Here is a 16487-nt window from a genome sequence, read left to right as displayed (position 1 = left end):
CATTTCGTGTAAAAAAAAAAAAAAAAAAAATCTCAGCAATTAGAAATGAATGCAGAAATCGTGCATGTTACATCTTACCCTTCTATTAATAAAAAAAAGTCATACTTCAAATCATTTTAACCGGTGTCAGTCAGTGGCACTGATGTGTGGGTGTGTGTTGTGTTTCAATTACTCTACGGCACCTCTGCAGATATGATTTCTAAAGATTTCCGCACTTTACCAGCATTCATCTAAATTAGCTGGCCCCGAATGCTGTCTGAAATGACATTTATACAGCCGGAATTCATTTTGCTTATAATGAGTAACATTTGCATAGCAGTTGAAGCAATCTTCTTAGCACCCGTTACCAAATATCATATTAAAACTTTAGGAATATGAGGTTAAGAGTTAATCTGAAGCATGAAATGAATACGGAGAGCTCATTTAAAAGGAAAATAATTCTGAAATGGAGACAAACACATTTAAAAACAAATTGAACCAATAGTGTTCGGTTTGACTCATGATATCTGCCCCCGTCTGTTGAAGCACGTGTGGGCCGACCAAGTCAGAAATTACCAGTAAACCTAAGGCATATTTGTAATTTGCTGCAAATCCCTACAATTTACATGCAATGTCATTGTGGAATGCAGGAGATTTGCATTTGGACGGACTTACGTGGTGGATCCAATTGACTATACTGCTGTATGTTTGCTGAGGGACATTGGTGGGCGGCTGCTCATTGCCCACCTGCTGGCTCTGTCCACTTTCACCAGGCTTGCCATGCTTCTGCCACACAATTTTTTTTATTTTTTATTTTTTTTCTGTCTCCATTGTCTTTAGAGTGGAATTTACAGCTGTATATTAAAGGCCCCGTTACACACAGCAATGTCCCAGCGACCCCACCAACGATCCGACATGGATGGGATCGCTCGGACATAGTTAGCTGATCGCTGGTGAGCTGTCCCATAGACAGACTCTCCAGCAATAAAGACCAGTGAGCATGCTGGTATCTAGGGTAAACAGCGGGTATAAAAGAGCTGTGCGGCTCTTAGTTACCTGCTGTTTACCCTAGATACCAGCTCCCAGCGTCGCTGATCGTTGATCTCCCGCTACCACACGCAGCGATGCGTGCTGGCCAGCGGGAGACCAACGATCAAAAAATGGCCCCGGACAATCCTGCATGATCAGCGATACCTGGCGGCGGGGGGGCCGGTCGCTGATGGATGTCACACAGCGAGATCGCTGGAGAGATTGCTGATGCGTCACAAAATCAGAGATCTCGCTGTGTGTGACTGGGCTTTAAGGTAAGAGGACTTGGAGCTTGCAAGTCATAAAATAGCCCAGCCCCAAAGTTAATTTAATAATATTTTTAGAAATATTTTATCAAGGGAGATTCACATTTTGTATGTTTGTTCTCAAAATTCTAAATTTCCACTTAGTTTGTTATATAGAGAAGGTAGCCATGATCGCTCCTATGTATAAGGCTATATACACATATTGCGCTTTTGCTGCGTTTTTATGCAGAATAAAAGCTGCTTTTTACAGTACCAGAAAAAGCTATGAGATTTCAGAAATCTCATGCACACACATTGGTTTGTTTTCCTGACTGAATTGGAAAACTGCATCATGTCACTTCTTTCAGCTTTTTTTCAGTGTTTTTTCACCCATAGAAAGCAATGCATAAGTGTAAAAAAGCACATTGCCATAAGTTTTGCTTCGGTTTCAGTGGGAAAAAAAGCATGTACTGCAGGGTGTGAAACCTATTTTTGTGATTTTCCTAAGTTTAAATTTAAGTGAAAAGTGGCAAAAAACAGTTTTCAACAAAAACATACTAAATTACATTTGTGTAGTCTATGAATTTGTTCTAAGAAATAGAATTGCCTCCATCAGATCCTCCTTGATAGATGACCTAAAATCTGACCTAATAATTTTAAGGCCAGAGAACAACCCCTCTACACTAACTGGGGTTGGAGGCAAAGCCGTAACCACATGGGCAACATCTCTAACAATTTCCAAGTATAAAGGAATTGGCTCATGCTCAGTCAGTTTTGATGAATGGTTGAATTTTTCTTTTTCTTTGAGAGCAAGTGAAACATTTTGCTGAAATATGGTCAGTCTGCTTGCTATAGGAGATGGAGTGAAATCTTTTTCCTTGCAGCAACGCTTTGCCTGCTCCATATCATCCAAATACTTGTCAAAGTCGAACTCCTCATCTGATGAGGATGAAGATATGGCAGCAGTAGCACTGTCAGGACCCGAGTCCTCTTGCGCCTGGCAATCCTCCTGTAGGCCACTCATCCTAACTGCTACCTCAGTCAGAGCTTCTTTTCCTTTAGTAAGCTGTTGATCATCAAGCAATATACGATGACTTGGGTCCACATAAACAGCTGCCAGAAAATTTTTATTTTCCAATAGCTGTGTCTCTCTCCGTTTCATTGAAGCAGAAATGCCATCTGCGATTAAATCTCCTCTTTGGGACAGGCAAAATAGCAAGTTCTTCCACTCCCTTATGAAAATGCCAGGAGTTAAATCCTCAGCTTGTAATTTTTTAGTCACGGTAAATAGGTGATTAAGCAATTCCTTCAATTCTGCCACCTGTGTCCATTGACCTTCATTTAGGGTTACCTGAGGGTTTGCCATATCTATAAGAAACTGTTTTAGCCAGGATCAAAACTAGGGGGGGCAGAATCTCATACTGCACACCTCAGCTGCTGCAGAACCTTATACTGCACACCCCTACACTTGAAAATAAAGCCTGCACCTTAAGATGTGGTGAATGCAGTCTATTTATTCCAACTATCAAATGATGTTGATGTGTTACTGAAGACGAGCAATGCCTGTCCTGGGCGTCCTTTTGGGCAGCTATGAGGTGTACCTGACTGGTGCAGAAAAAAAAAAGGCGTGTTAGTCTGTGTGCTACCCGGCTTTCATTCTTTTTGGTACAGATAAGAGATGGATAGAGCAGATTTCTAATCTGCTTTTGCTATTGAAAACATCTATGGGCTCAAAAACCTTTCAGGTGATGCAGTTTTTTAAAAAGCTGATCTGCTTTTGCAGCTGAAAAGCGTATCTTCAAAAAACACAGCAAAAACGCTGCGGGTGAATGTAGCCTTAGATCAGGAATAGAACGGTCATTTATAGGACATTTCATAACGTTCCCAAATTCCTATGAAAAAATATTCGGCACATTCTGCATTGAACTACTGTACCCAATTTATTATATATTTTAGGAGTCGGACCATTTTATACCGACTCCGACTCCACCAAAATGAGCTCCGACTCCACAGCCCTGGTCCTTACCGAAGAATGGCAGTATTAGGGTGTGTGTACACGTTGTGGATTCTACTGCGAATCTGCAGCAGTTTCTACTGCGGTGTACAGCACCATTTTAGTCAAAGAAAAATTAAAACCGCTGTGCACTTGCTGCGGATTTTTCCGCGGTTTTAAATCCGCAGCATGTCGCTTTTGTGCGGATTCCGCAGTGGTTTGGCACATGCTCCATGATCAGGTGTCAAACCGCAGGGGAAAATCGCAGGCAAATCCACAGCAGATTCCTCAACGTGTGCTCACAGCCTTACAGTAATGCTGTGGTAAAGTAAACAATAGCCTGAACAATTCAATGGCCCACTAAAGTGTAAAACTAAACATTGCCTGACCAATGTGTGAAATTGAACAATGCCTGACCAACTCAATGGCCCTGACCAATTTGGAGAAAGAGGTAGTAGTTTTTCAGCACAACCATCCAGGTAAAATCAAATGGCTTTTGTTGAAAAAAGTTAGAAGATGAATGAAAAAGGAGAAACCTCATGGCCTGAGGCGTTGCTGGCGTAGTAGGACGCTCTTAGTCATAAAAGTTATTTGATATTTTCTGGGCGATTGTGCTGAAAAACTACCTCTTTCTCCAAGTCCTTCCAGCTGCAATCAACAGCAGGTATGCCACCCGCCAGAGGTTTTTTCAGTGCAACCGATCCTCACACATTTGCACTGTGACCAATTCGGAACAACCCCACTCTGCCCTACCTTTCAGGCCCTGACCAATGTATGAAATTAAATGGGGTCCGCCCTACAAAATGCTCTGACAATGTGTTAGGTAAACTATTACTGATCTATTCAACGTCCTCCACTGTTGTTATATTTGTAGTTATGTATTTTTTTCATGAATTCATGAACTTTTTTGTTCAGAATAGTCACTATTTTTCACATAAATACTTTAACCCCTTAATGACCAGAGCTTTTTTTGGTTTTGTGTTTTCGTTTTTCGTTCCCCTTCTTCCCAGAGCCAAAACTTTTTTATTTTTCTATCAATATGGCCATGTGAGGGCTTATTTTTTGCGGGACGAGTTGTACTTTTGAGAGACATCATTGGTTTTAGCATGTCGGGTACTTGAAAACGGGAAAAAAATCCCAAGTGCGGTGAAATTGCAAAAAAAGTGCAATCCCACACATGTTTTTTGTTTTGGTTTTTTTTACTAGGGTCACTAAATGCTAAAACTAACCAGCCATTATTCTCCAGGTGGTTACGAGTTGCAGATCGATCTTTTGATCGCCCGTTATTGCATTTTAATGCAATGTCGCGGCGACCAAAAAAAATGTAATTCTGGAGTTTTAATTTTTTTCCGGCTACGGCGTTTAGCGATTGGTTTAAGCCTATTTTTTTTTATTGATAGATCAGGCGATTCTGAAGGCGGCGATATCTAATGTGTATGTGTGATTTTTTTGTTTGTTTTATTTTGAATGGGGCGAATGGGGGGTGATTTTACCCTTTTTTTTATATAATTTTTGTTTTTACTTTTTTAAAATTTTTAAAACCCTTTTTTTTTTTTTAAATTTTGGCATGCTTTAACCCCTTCGCTACCAAGAGTGGTTTGCATGTTAACTCCTGGGCCAATTTTTACAATTCTGACCACATTACCTTTATGAGGTAATACAGTAACTCAAACGCTTCCATGGATCTCGGTGATTCTGACATTGTTTTCTCGTGACATATTGTACTTCATGTTAGTGGTAAAATTTCATTCAAATAACTTGTTTATTTGTGAAAAAAACAGAAATTTGGCGAAAATTTTGAAAATTTCGCAATTTTCCAACTTTGAATTTTTATGCCCTTAAATCACAGAGATATGGCACACAAAAAACTTAAGTAACATTTCCCACATGTTTACTTTACATCAGCACAATTTTGGAACCAAAATTTTTTTTTGTTAGGAAGTTATAAGGGTTAAAAGTTGACCAGCGATTTCTCATTTTTGCAACACCATTTTATTTTTACGGACCACATCACATTTGAAGCCACACCTGTGGAGCGATCTAAAAATGGCAGTTTGGAGAAGGCACCCTTCTAATATCAGGGACCTGGAGCAGTTTGCCAAAGAAGAATGGTCTAAAATTCCAGTAGAGCATTGTAAGAAACTCATTGATGGTTGCCGGAAGCGGTTGGTCGCAGTTATTTTGGCTAAAGGTTGTGCAACCAAGTATTAGGCTGAGGGTGCCAATACTTTTGTCTGGCCCATTTTTGGAGTTTTGTGTGAAATGATCAATGTTTTGCTTTTTGCTTCATTCTCTTTTGTGTTTTTTCATTTAAGACAAATTAAATGAAGATAATGATACCAAAGAATTTGTGTTTGCAATCATTTTCAGGAAGAAACTGAGTATTATCTGACAGAATTGCAGGGGTGTCAATACTTTTGGCCACAACTGTGTGTGTATATATATATATATATATATATATATATTAGTGTATATATTATATTTGATGGTGTGTATGTATACATATATACACTAAATTAACAATTTTGTCATGGTCAGTGTGGCTTGCTGATGAATTAAAAATATGGCAGTGGCTGGCCGTACACATTAGCAGGATCTAGGCCAAATGACTCTTCGGCCGATAGTTTGGTCTACAGCCATCTCAGCTGAACCTCCCATAAACAGTAGCACTCCCAGTTCATCTCCTGGAGAACATTGCAAACAGCAGTTTCATATCGGGCATGCACGATTGATATCTTTCCACTCCAGACAATCAGTTGTATAGACAAGCCGGCCGACTCTCAGCCGAACCTGTCAATATTAGTGGGTTTGGCCAACATACACTAAGTCTAAGGCCACGTTAACACGTTCAGTATTTGGCCAGTATTTTACAGCAGTATTTGTAAGCCAAAACCAGGAGAGGAACAATCCGAGGAAAAGTATAATAGTAACACGTCACCACTTCTGTATTTATCACCCACTCCTGGTATTGGCTTACAAATACTGATGTAAAATACTGAACTAATACTCAACTTGTGAACATGATATTATTGTGGAAAACCACCCCATTAACATATAGTAAAACAAATACACATACGTATGGTGTTACAGAAATGGATATATATATACACTAACTGGCCACTTTATTAGGTACACCATGCTAGTAAGGGGTGGACCCCCTTTTGCCTTCAGAACTGCCTCAATTCTTCGTGGCAGAGATTCAACAAGGTGCTGGAAGCATTCCTCAGAGATTTTGGACCATATTGACATGATGGCATCACACAGTTGGCGCAGATTTGTCGGCTGCACATCCCTGATGCGAATCTCCCGTTCCACCACATCCCAAAGATGCTCTATTGGATTGAGATCTGGTGACTGAGGAGGCCATTTGAGTACAGTAAACTCATTGTCATGTTCAAGAAACCAATCTGAGATGATTCGAGCTTTAGGACATGGCGCATTATCCTGCTGAAAGTAGCCATCAGATGTTGGGTACATTGTGGTCATAAAGGGATGGACATGGTCAGCAACAATACTCAGGTAGGCTGTGGCGTTGCAACGATGCTCAATTGGTACCAAGGGGCCCAAAGAGTGCCCAGAAAAAATTCCCCACACCATGACACCACCACCACCAGCCTGAACCGTTGATACAAGGCAGGATGGATCCATGCTTTCATGTTGTTTACGCCAAATTCTGACCCTACCATCCGAATGTCGCAGCAGAAATCGAGACTCATCAGACCAGGCAACGTTTTTCCAATCTTCTACTGTCCAATTTCGATGAGCTTGTGCAAATTTTAGCCTCAGTTTCCTGTTCTTAGCTGAGAGGAGTGGTACCCAGTGTGGTCTTCTGCTGCTGTAGCCCATCTGCCTCAAAGTTCGACGCACTGTGCGTTCAGAGATGCTCTTCTGCCTACCTTGGTTGTAACGGGTGGCAATTTGAGTCACTGTTGCCTTTCTATCAGCTCGAACCAGTCTGCCCATTCTCCTCTGACCTCTGGCATCAACATGGCATTTCCGGCCACAGAACTGCCGCTCACTGGATTTTTTTTCTTTTTCGGACCATTCTCTGTAAACCCTAGAGATGGTTGTGCGTGAAAATCCCAGTAGATCAGCAGTTTCTGAAATTCTCAGATCAGCCCTTCTGGCACCAACAATCATGCCACGTTCAAAGGCACTCAAATCACCTTTCTTCCCCATACTGATGCTCGGTTTGAACTGCAGGAGATTGTCTTGACCATGTCTACATGCCTAAATGCACTGAGTTGCCGCCATGTGATTGGCTGATTAGAAATTAAGTCTTAACACACAGTTGGACAGGTGTACCTAATAAAGTGGCCAGTGAGTGTGTGTGTATATATATATATATATATATATATATATATATATATATATATATATGGACATAAGGGACCATCGCAAAAAATTGATAACATATATGAGGAAAGAAAAAATAAGCGAACAAGGGGTCCAATAAAAAATTTCAAATTTTATAGCCATAATTTTATTCAAGTGTATCAGGATAGAAAAAAGGCGAATGATAGTCAATGATGATCACAGCAGGTACATGGGCAAAACACAATAGGGCACACAAGGGTATATGGACATGGGAATGTGCATAATTTTATAAATATACAACACCAAATTTAAATATTCCACATACACCCATAATACTAAGATTTACCAGTCACAGTATCCCAATAGAGGCCAGATAACACTGCCACGGGAGGTGGACCAGCCACCACTCATGGCATGTTTTAAATCCAGATTTAACTACAAACAATATTACAGCATAGTATTACCTTCAGGCTGGTATGTAGTATAAGTCCACCCAAGTGTACCCTCCCAAACGCACGTTTCGGCTAGATGGCCTTCATCAAGGGGTATAGAGAGAGTGAAAGACAGGAAGTATTTAAAGGAGAAGCCCACCAATGGAATTGTAGCAACTGCACACATAATAAAGCAAGCCAATAGAATCACATATTTTGACTTCCTCCCATAAAATAGCCGCTGTTGTCATGGAGATATCAAAAGACAACACATTCCCAAAGGCTATTATTGTCAAATATCATATCCATACAAAAGGAAAAAAAAAGAAAAGAAAAAAAAGAAAAGGAAAAAAAGAAAAAAACAGCCTACTAAGAAAATCATTATCCACAACAATCAATCAGCCTGTGGATAATGATTTTCTTAGTAGGCTGTTTTTTTTCTCTTTTTTTTTTCCTTTTGTATGGATATGATATTTGGCAATAATAGCCTTTGGGAATGTGTTGTCTTTTGATATCTCCATGACAACAGCGGCCATTTTATGGGAGGAAGTCAAAATATGTGATTCTATTGGCTTGCTTTATTATGTGTGCAGTTGCTACAATTCCATTGGTGGGCTTCTCCTTTAAATACTTCCTGTCTTTCACTCTCTCTATACCCCTTGATGAAGGCCATCTAGCCGAAACGTGCGTTGGGGAGGGTACACTTGGGTGGACTTATACTACATACCAGCCTGAAGGTAATACTATGCTGTAATATTGTTTGTAGTTAAATCTGGATTTAACACATGCCATGAGTGGTGGCTGGTCCACCTCCCGTGGCAGTGTTATCTGGCCTCTATTGGGATACTGTGACTGGTAAATCTTAGTATTATGGGTGTATGTGGAATATTTAAATTTGGTGTTGTATATTTATAAAATTATGCACATTCCCATGTCCATATACCCTTGTGTGCCCTATTGTGTTTTGCCCATGTACCTGCTGTGATCATCATTGACTTTCATTCTCCTTTTTTCTATCCTGATACACTTGAATAAAATTATGGTTATAAAATTTGAAATTTTTTATTGGACCCCTTGTTCGCTTATTTTTTCTTTCCTCATATATTTTATCAACTTGTGAACATGGCCTAATGCGGTGTTCTGCAAGTCTTCAAGGCCCACCAACAGTTCATGTTCTAAGATTTCCTCGGTATTGCACAAGTATAGGGTACTTTGGTGTAATGTGTATGGCAAGACTTTAGGCAATGGAGCTATATGCAATGAAAACTAGCAGTTTATATCCCCTCCCTGCCCCTACAAAGCAGTCACTGGGAGATGTGACATTGGGAGGCACCATTTTAGTACATCACCTTTGCCAAGTTAAAGCCCCTTGTCAATACAGAGCAGGTTATTGGGACTACTCGGACTGATTAAGAATGTCAGACCACTTAGGCTCTGTTCACACCTGTATGAGCCTCCGATGCAGATTCTTTCATGTTTGATTGGATGAGAAGTGCAGCAGTGCAGAGCAATACTGCAAATGATGGAACCTGATGAACCATATAGTTTTTTAATGGGGTTCGTCAGATCCCAGTGGTGTGTCTCCCGTGCAACGCATTTAGTTTTTTAAAGTGAGCCTGTCAGCAGTTTTGGCTGCTATGAGATGCGGCCACTGCCTTTCAGGGTTTATCTACAGCATTCTATAATGCTGTAGATAAGCCCCCCGTCTGACCTCCAAGATAAGAAAAATATGTTTTGTTATACTCACCCGGGGGAGAGTGGGGCAGTCCTGTGCGGTCTGGTCCGATGGGTGTCGCAGGTCCAGGTCCGGCGCCTCCCATCTTCTTGTGATGACGCCCCCAGGGCAGATTCGTACGCCTGACCAGGAGCGCGATGCTGGGGAGCGATGAAGAAGCAGGAGGGCGTCATCACAAGAAGATGGGAGGCGCCGGACCTGGACCTGCGACACCCATCGGACCGGACCGCACAGGACTGCCCCCCTCTCCCCTGGGTGAGTATAATGAAACTTATTTTTCTTCTCTTGCAGGCCAGACTGGGGGCATATCTACAGTACAGCATTATAGAATACTGTAGATAAGCCCTGAAAGGCGCTGGCCGCATCTTATAGAGGCCAAAACTGCTGACAGGTTCACTTTCACCAATTTAGTTTTTCTGCTCGTATAACAAAGCAGAACATTTTTATGTACTCCGGCTACATACTGTAGATGCACAGCGAGCTGCTTGTGAAGATGATTCAGTTGTAGACTCGGAATATAGAAGGCCACTTTTCTGTCAGCTGTAGTCACTCTTCTAGCTCTTTTCCGAGTCACTTAACCTTTCCTGCCTCTTTGCCAATGTGATTGTTTCCATAGTATTTTGTTGTCCAGACTTTTACTGTAACTACTCTGCAGTGTTGGGTTATAGCCCGAGTGCCCTAAAGAAGAAATGAATCCTGCTCTACAATTATGATTATCTAGTATTGTGAGGTTAGAACTGTAACGTTTATTTGGCTGGGGTAACGTGGGAAAATTGGAGTCATCATTGGATTTTACAGCAATTCCTGTTGAAGTAAATGAAAACCATTGTGTAGTCTGAACCTTTCTTTTACACCCAGGCTGGCTTTAGAGGTCCGCTATCAGACTTCAATTTCCGGACTGACCGGAGTCTTCTGATCCGATCTAACAGTCTATGAAGCTGGGTCAGCAGACCCATAGTAGGTCTATCAACGGACTATGAAATGGTCATTAAAGGAAGAGTCCAGCATGATTTTTTTTCTCTTTATTAGCCATCAATAATGTATGTGTGGTGTGTTCCTTTCTATACGGGAACCACATTCTGAAACTCAAAGACTTTCTTTAAGACTGTTGGTCATTATATGATGCTGAAGGCTAAGTGAGTAAAAACAAACGCTGGAGTAGTTCTAATAATTTCAGCAGTATGAGGGGAGTTGTCTGACTTTAGAAAATCAGAGACTTTTCCCCAAAAGCTGTGCCTATCTTGCCTGGTATTCCACCTCAGCCATGTTAATTGATTCACGTCTTGGATGTCTACTGGTTGAGGTGAAACTTCCTTTTTTTTTTTCTAAAACCCTCACTTAAATGATTTTTCTGTATGCTAATTTTGTTGGATTAGAATGCAAAGACATACAATGCAAGTCAAAAACTGGATTTCAAACAAAATTTCAAGCAATAAGAGGCGAAGGGCACTAAAAGGTCTGGTGGCCATGCTTACATTAAGCTTTAAAGACTGGGGCTGCAATTTTTAGTGACTTAAAAGATGAAGATCCACAGAATGAGTTTTCTAAATATCTATTAACAAAAATAGTCAGAAGTATCCCTAAATGCCCCTTGAAAGAGCCTAAAGGGTCCTGTTACATTTAGTGATGCACCTTCGATCCCGACAACGATACGACCCGGTCAGGATCGCTGGTGCATCACTAAATGGTCGCTAGTGAGCTGCAAAACAGGCAGATCTCACCAGCGATGCAGCAGTGGTCGTTACTTACCTGTCAGACGGCAGCGATGATGACGACTTCCGCCCGCATCCATGCATTGCTCGTTGGCGCAAGCAGGAAGCCAACGATGAGAAATGAACTAGGACGATCTCGCACGATCAGCGATATCCAGCGGGGGAGCCGGTCGGAGATAAGTGTCACATGTAGCGAGATCGCAAGCAATATCGCTGTTGCGTTACAAAATCGGTGATGCTTTAGCGATATTGCTGTGTGTAAAAGGCCCTTATCTTTCTAGCAAGCGTCCAGACTTCTGGATTGTGCAATCATGGTGTGTAAAGTGAAGACAAATGCCCCCACACTTCACAGTCCCCAGAACTACTTTTGCAGTGAAAGAGCGACAGCTCACTCTTTACACTAACCCCACCTCTGCCATTTTCTTCACTGATTTAACACTGTTAGTGTACCGTTACACTAAGTGACGCATCAGCGATCCCGACAACGATACGACCTGGTAAGGATCGCTGGTGCGTCGCTAAATGATTGCTAGTAAGCTGTCAAACAGGCAGATTTACCCAACAACTCTGCAACGATCTCGTCGGTTGTTGGGACCTTATCACACAGCAGCAATTCTGACGACTCCCGCCTGCGTCCATGATTTCTGAGTCGCAAATGAGGTCGGTGTCAAACAGAGCGATGCGCGCTGGCCTGCGGGACACCAGCGATCAAAAAATGGCCCAAGACATTCGAGCACGATCAGCGACGTTGCAGCGGGGGCGTGGTCGCTGCTAAGTGTCACACGTAACAAGATCGCTGGCGAGGTCGCCTTTGCGTCACAAAATCAGTGGCGCATCAGCGATCTCGCTAGCGATCTCGCTTAGTGTGAAGTACCCCTTACCCTTCAGAATCTACTTAGTAAAGTACATGGTACTGACACTCCCGTCAACCTAATTGAGCCATCAATTTTATAGTGCTTAATATATTTCAAGACGGAAACAAAATAAACATATACCCTTCTGTAAGTATGGTACATAAGTAAAGGCATTAGTGCATATAAATAACATAGGGTACTTGTTAAACACCGTTTTTGATTTAAATAAAAAAAAAAAATAAAAGCGTAAGAGCCATTCACCAGCATCAGTGTACCACAGTCGGGATGGTCCTAAACCTTTTTTATTTTCTTGTTGCGTTTCAGGTTTCTGCATTTAGTGCCGGTAAGGGTGTGTGGCCTCCCTTTCTTAGAGCTGGACATAATGGTAATATAGCTTCCCATTTGTTGGGTATCCATTCAGGACCAGGTTCTGCTATGACCTTGTTCACTCTAACACAAGGGGAGGTTTTAATACTAGAGGTTAAGACCAGCCCAATTGTGGTGCACCTTGACATTGGTCGGATGGCTTTTACGCTTTTTTTTTTTCTTTTTTTAAATCGGTAATGCTGCTTACTAAGTACCCTACGTTATGTATATAAAATATTGCTTTTACTTACAGCTTGTTTTTTTTTTTTCCTTCGGTTTTGTCTGTTTAGTGGCCAGTGTGAACATGCTAACATATACTCCAAGACGTCTGCCTCACATAGGTGTATATGACCAAATATTGTGTGTAACAGAGCACATAGCGATGCCTTCTGCATCATTAAAGTCGGCTCCTGTTCACATTAATTTACATCTGGCCACTGACAGAGTGGAGACAAGCTTTTATTTCTGGGGATGTTGGCTGTACGACTCCCATTGATCAGCCGGTTATGGAGTATACCATGAATAGGCCATCAATATCGTAGTAGTAAAACAATCCTTTAAGACAGGTGTTTGAAGTCCTGGCCTAAGTAAATGTATCTAGTGTGTCGTCCATACAGCTGGGATTTGGACCTTTTGAATTTAAGAGGTGCAAGGGATTTCGGTAACCCCTGGTACCAGATTTTGGGTTCTGTTTTGCTGCTTTTCAGTCAACACATACAGCATTTAGCTGTGATAGAAATCCAGGCTGCAGATTTTCAGTTGAAGCCAGACGGCCGCTAAAAAGATGATTTGTCAGGAAAACAAATCCTTTCATAAATGTTCTGCTCGTGTTTTTCAGTATTTTGACGGCTGACATTTGGTTAGAAAATAGATTTGTGATCCGTAGCCATCAATCAGTCGCTGCTCACACCTACGGTGACTCGCTTCAGAGACCATAAATCTCATCCAGTAAAACATAAACATACAAATCATTTCTGGGATTTCTTAAAGTAATGTGAAAAGAAGCCATCTCTAGGAACATGGCACAAGCTGGGATGCTAATGGGAAATAGAACTAGGAACGATACATTTCCGCATTAAGGCTATAGAGGAGTCTGGTACACAGGGTGACTACATAGAGAAGGAGCCTTGTACTTAGAGATGCTGCTGACCACTCTCGGGGTATGTCCACAAGGGTCAGATACTCAATCTTACAAGAAAAATGACAGACGTCTGTGTATGTAAAATAACACGGACCTTTGTTCATCAGCGTTGTGGACCTGAGTTTCATCAGTTTTTGGTCTAGGTCATTTGTCACCATCAGTGTTTCATCAGTTAAATTCACTGATGAGAAGAAAAAATAAACCTCAAGGTTTGATTTTCATTAGTTGTTTTTAAATTTAAATTGAAAATTACCATTGTCAATTTCTACTTATAAGGCTAAGTGCCCACGTAGAGATTCTCATGCAGAATAAACCTGAGCAGAATCGCACACCCTGCTCCCGGGAAAACGCATGCGGTTTTTGACGCGCTTTCTTTTTAAGCTTTTGTCAAGCGATTTTGCCCATATAATTGATGGTATGCAGAATCGCGGGCGATTCCACAAAGTTAATGAACATGCTGCGTTTTTTACCGCTCAGCGATTCCTCAGCGGTAAAAAGCGCACCATTGGCACAACATGTGCGTTTTCTGTTAAAAAAGCATGGAATGCTTTTTTTTAAGCGTTTCCACAGCAGAATCGCGCTTTTAAAAACGCAGCGGAAACGCTTAAAAAAAGCGCTACGTGGGCACACAGCCTTACAGTGACCATTGTGGGGTTTTCCTTACTAAAAGAAGAGTACTAACAATTTTGGCCATGTGTGTAATAGTGTAATGGACTACTTTTCTGTGTCCCACTAAAATTACACCAATGTAAAGGAGATCCAATCAAAGCATTCTTCTTCTGGACTCCGATGCATCCATGTGCTCAGCGCATAGCACTTTTCTAGTATGAACGCTGCCTGATATGTGTGAGTTCTACCTTCTTCCAGGGCAGGGATAGAAGCTCGGCTTCTCCATTAGATGTATATGTTTAGTGGTGGAGTGTCATGGTGGTGTTGCCTGCAGCAGTCAGTTTCTGGCCTCTTTAGTTACATATAACCCATACAGATGATTCTGCTGTGGGTAGAAGTGACTACCACAGGGGAACATTGTATATGCCATAGTCCTGAGGGCCAAAAAAAATGTCTTTGGGTTTGACTACATTACTGGCAGAAGTGGCCTAGAACTTAAGCCCCCGTTACACATAGCGATATCGCTAGCAATATCGCTGTAACGTCACCGATTTTGTGACGTAGCAGCGATATTGCTAGCGATATCGCTATGTCTGATACTTACCTCCGACCGGCTCCCCCGCTGCTCATCGCTGGTCGCGCGAGAACGTCCTGGACCATTTCTCGTCGGGTGCTTCCTGTGGCGCCGACGAGCGACGCGTGGACGCGGGCGGGAGGACGTCAGGATCGCCGCGTCTGACAGGTAAGTAGCGACCCCCGACCCCTGCTATGTCGCTGGTGAGATCTGCCTGTGTGGCAGCTCACTATCGACCACTTAGCGATGCACCAGCGATCCATATCGTTGTCGGGATCGCTGGTGCATCGCTAAGTGTAATGGTACCCTTAGTGTAACTTTTGTTATACGGTAATTTGTTTTTACAAAAATTAACAGTTCACATGAAAATAAGACCCTTTTGTAATATATCTTATCAGAGAAATCTGTTTCTTTCTCTTCCTGGATTAAACTCTTGCTCTCAATTCACAGGTAAAATCTGTGTTAAGTGAAGACAGATTTTCCCATTGCTCAGATAGCAGATGTTGGTGCTTCTAAAATTCTATGGAGAAGGGAGGTACACACAGACATTCTGCTGCAAGTTCTCTTGAAACAACATATTCAGTTCTCCTTAGAACTCTCTGCACAACTGCCATCTCCTATCTCAGTACTGGAAAGCCTATAATCGCTGAAGGCAGATTATACCCATGAATTGAGAAGGAATGATCAGTGTAGGAGAAGAAAGAAATCCTACAAAAAATGTGCTAAAAAGACAAAGTACAAATGTAATAATATAAAAATATATTTTATTAAACAATAATAATTAAAAACTGATATACAGCTGAATCAGACTGGAGCACGTAAAAACTGATACATAAAATGCAGCCTCAGTGCATAACAGTAAAAAATCTCAATGCACACTGTCAAAAGGGCTTTATATATTCTACCAAGCTGCCCATATATTCATAAAAAATAAAATCACAAAAACACAAAGTGCTATATGGTGCAATTGTAAACAGTGTATAACCAAAGTGCTATAGTGCCAAATGTACCAAAATCGCTATGTTCAAGGTGCAAAAAAAAGAAGGAAGAAGGCTAGCACTGAAACGCGCGTAGAGACCCCGGCAGCACGTTATATGTAGGCAATTTAAGCCCATGCTCTCCGTTATTATTTGCGTTGCAGCGCTTTATCTTTTAGAGGCTATTTATCAGTCCCATATGTTTTGCACTTTTTTTTTTTTTTTTTTTTTACCTTGAACATAGTGTTATTGGTACATTTGGCACTATATTTTTATATTATAATCTTTGTACTTTGTCTTTTTAGCACTTTTTTTTGTAGGATTTCATTAATGGTTGTGCTGGACAATTTATTTATATACAATTGGTTTCTATTCTAATAGGAGAAGAAAGAAGCAGATTTCTCTAATAAGACCTTTTACAAAATGTCTTATTTTCACGTGCAGTAATAATTTTATTAAAACGTCGGTAATGTACATAACTTTTGCCAAAACATGTGTAAAGCTATCACCATGGTTGACAAATTA

General features: G+C 41.3%; 1 protein-coding gene across 2 annotated transcripts in view; it reads left to right on the top strand.

Annotated features, from left to right (window-relative positions):
- MICU1 (mitochondrial calcium uptake 1) overlaps positions 1 to 16487 on the top strand; it is a 402009-nt gene that overhangs the window by 50504 nt on the left and 335018 nt on the right. The window lies entirely within an intron of this gene.

This window comes from Dendrobates tinctorius, unplaced genomic scaffold, assembly GCF_039654945.1.
Source record: "Dendrobates tinctorius isolate UK_male_01 unplaced genomic scaffold, ASM3965494v1 ptg000089l, whole genome shotgun sequence".
Classification (NCBI taxonomy): Eukaryota; Metazoa; Chordata; class Amphibia; order Anura; family Dendrobatidae; genus Dendrobates; species Dendrobates tinctorius.
The sequence above is the reverse complement of the archived record's forward strand: the minus strand, read 5'-3'. Positions and strand labels throughout refer to the sequence as shown.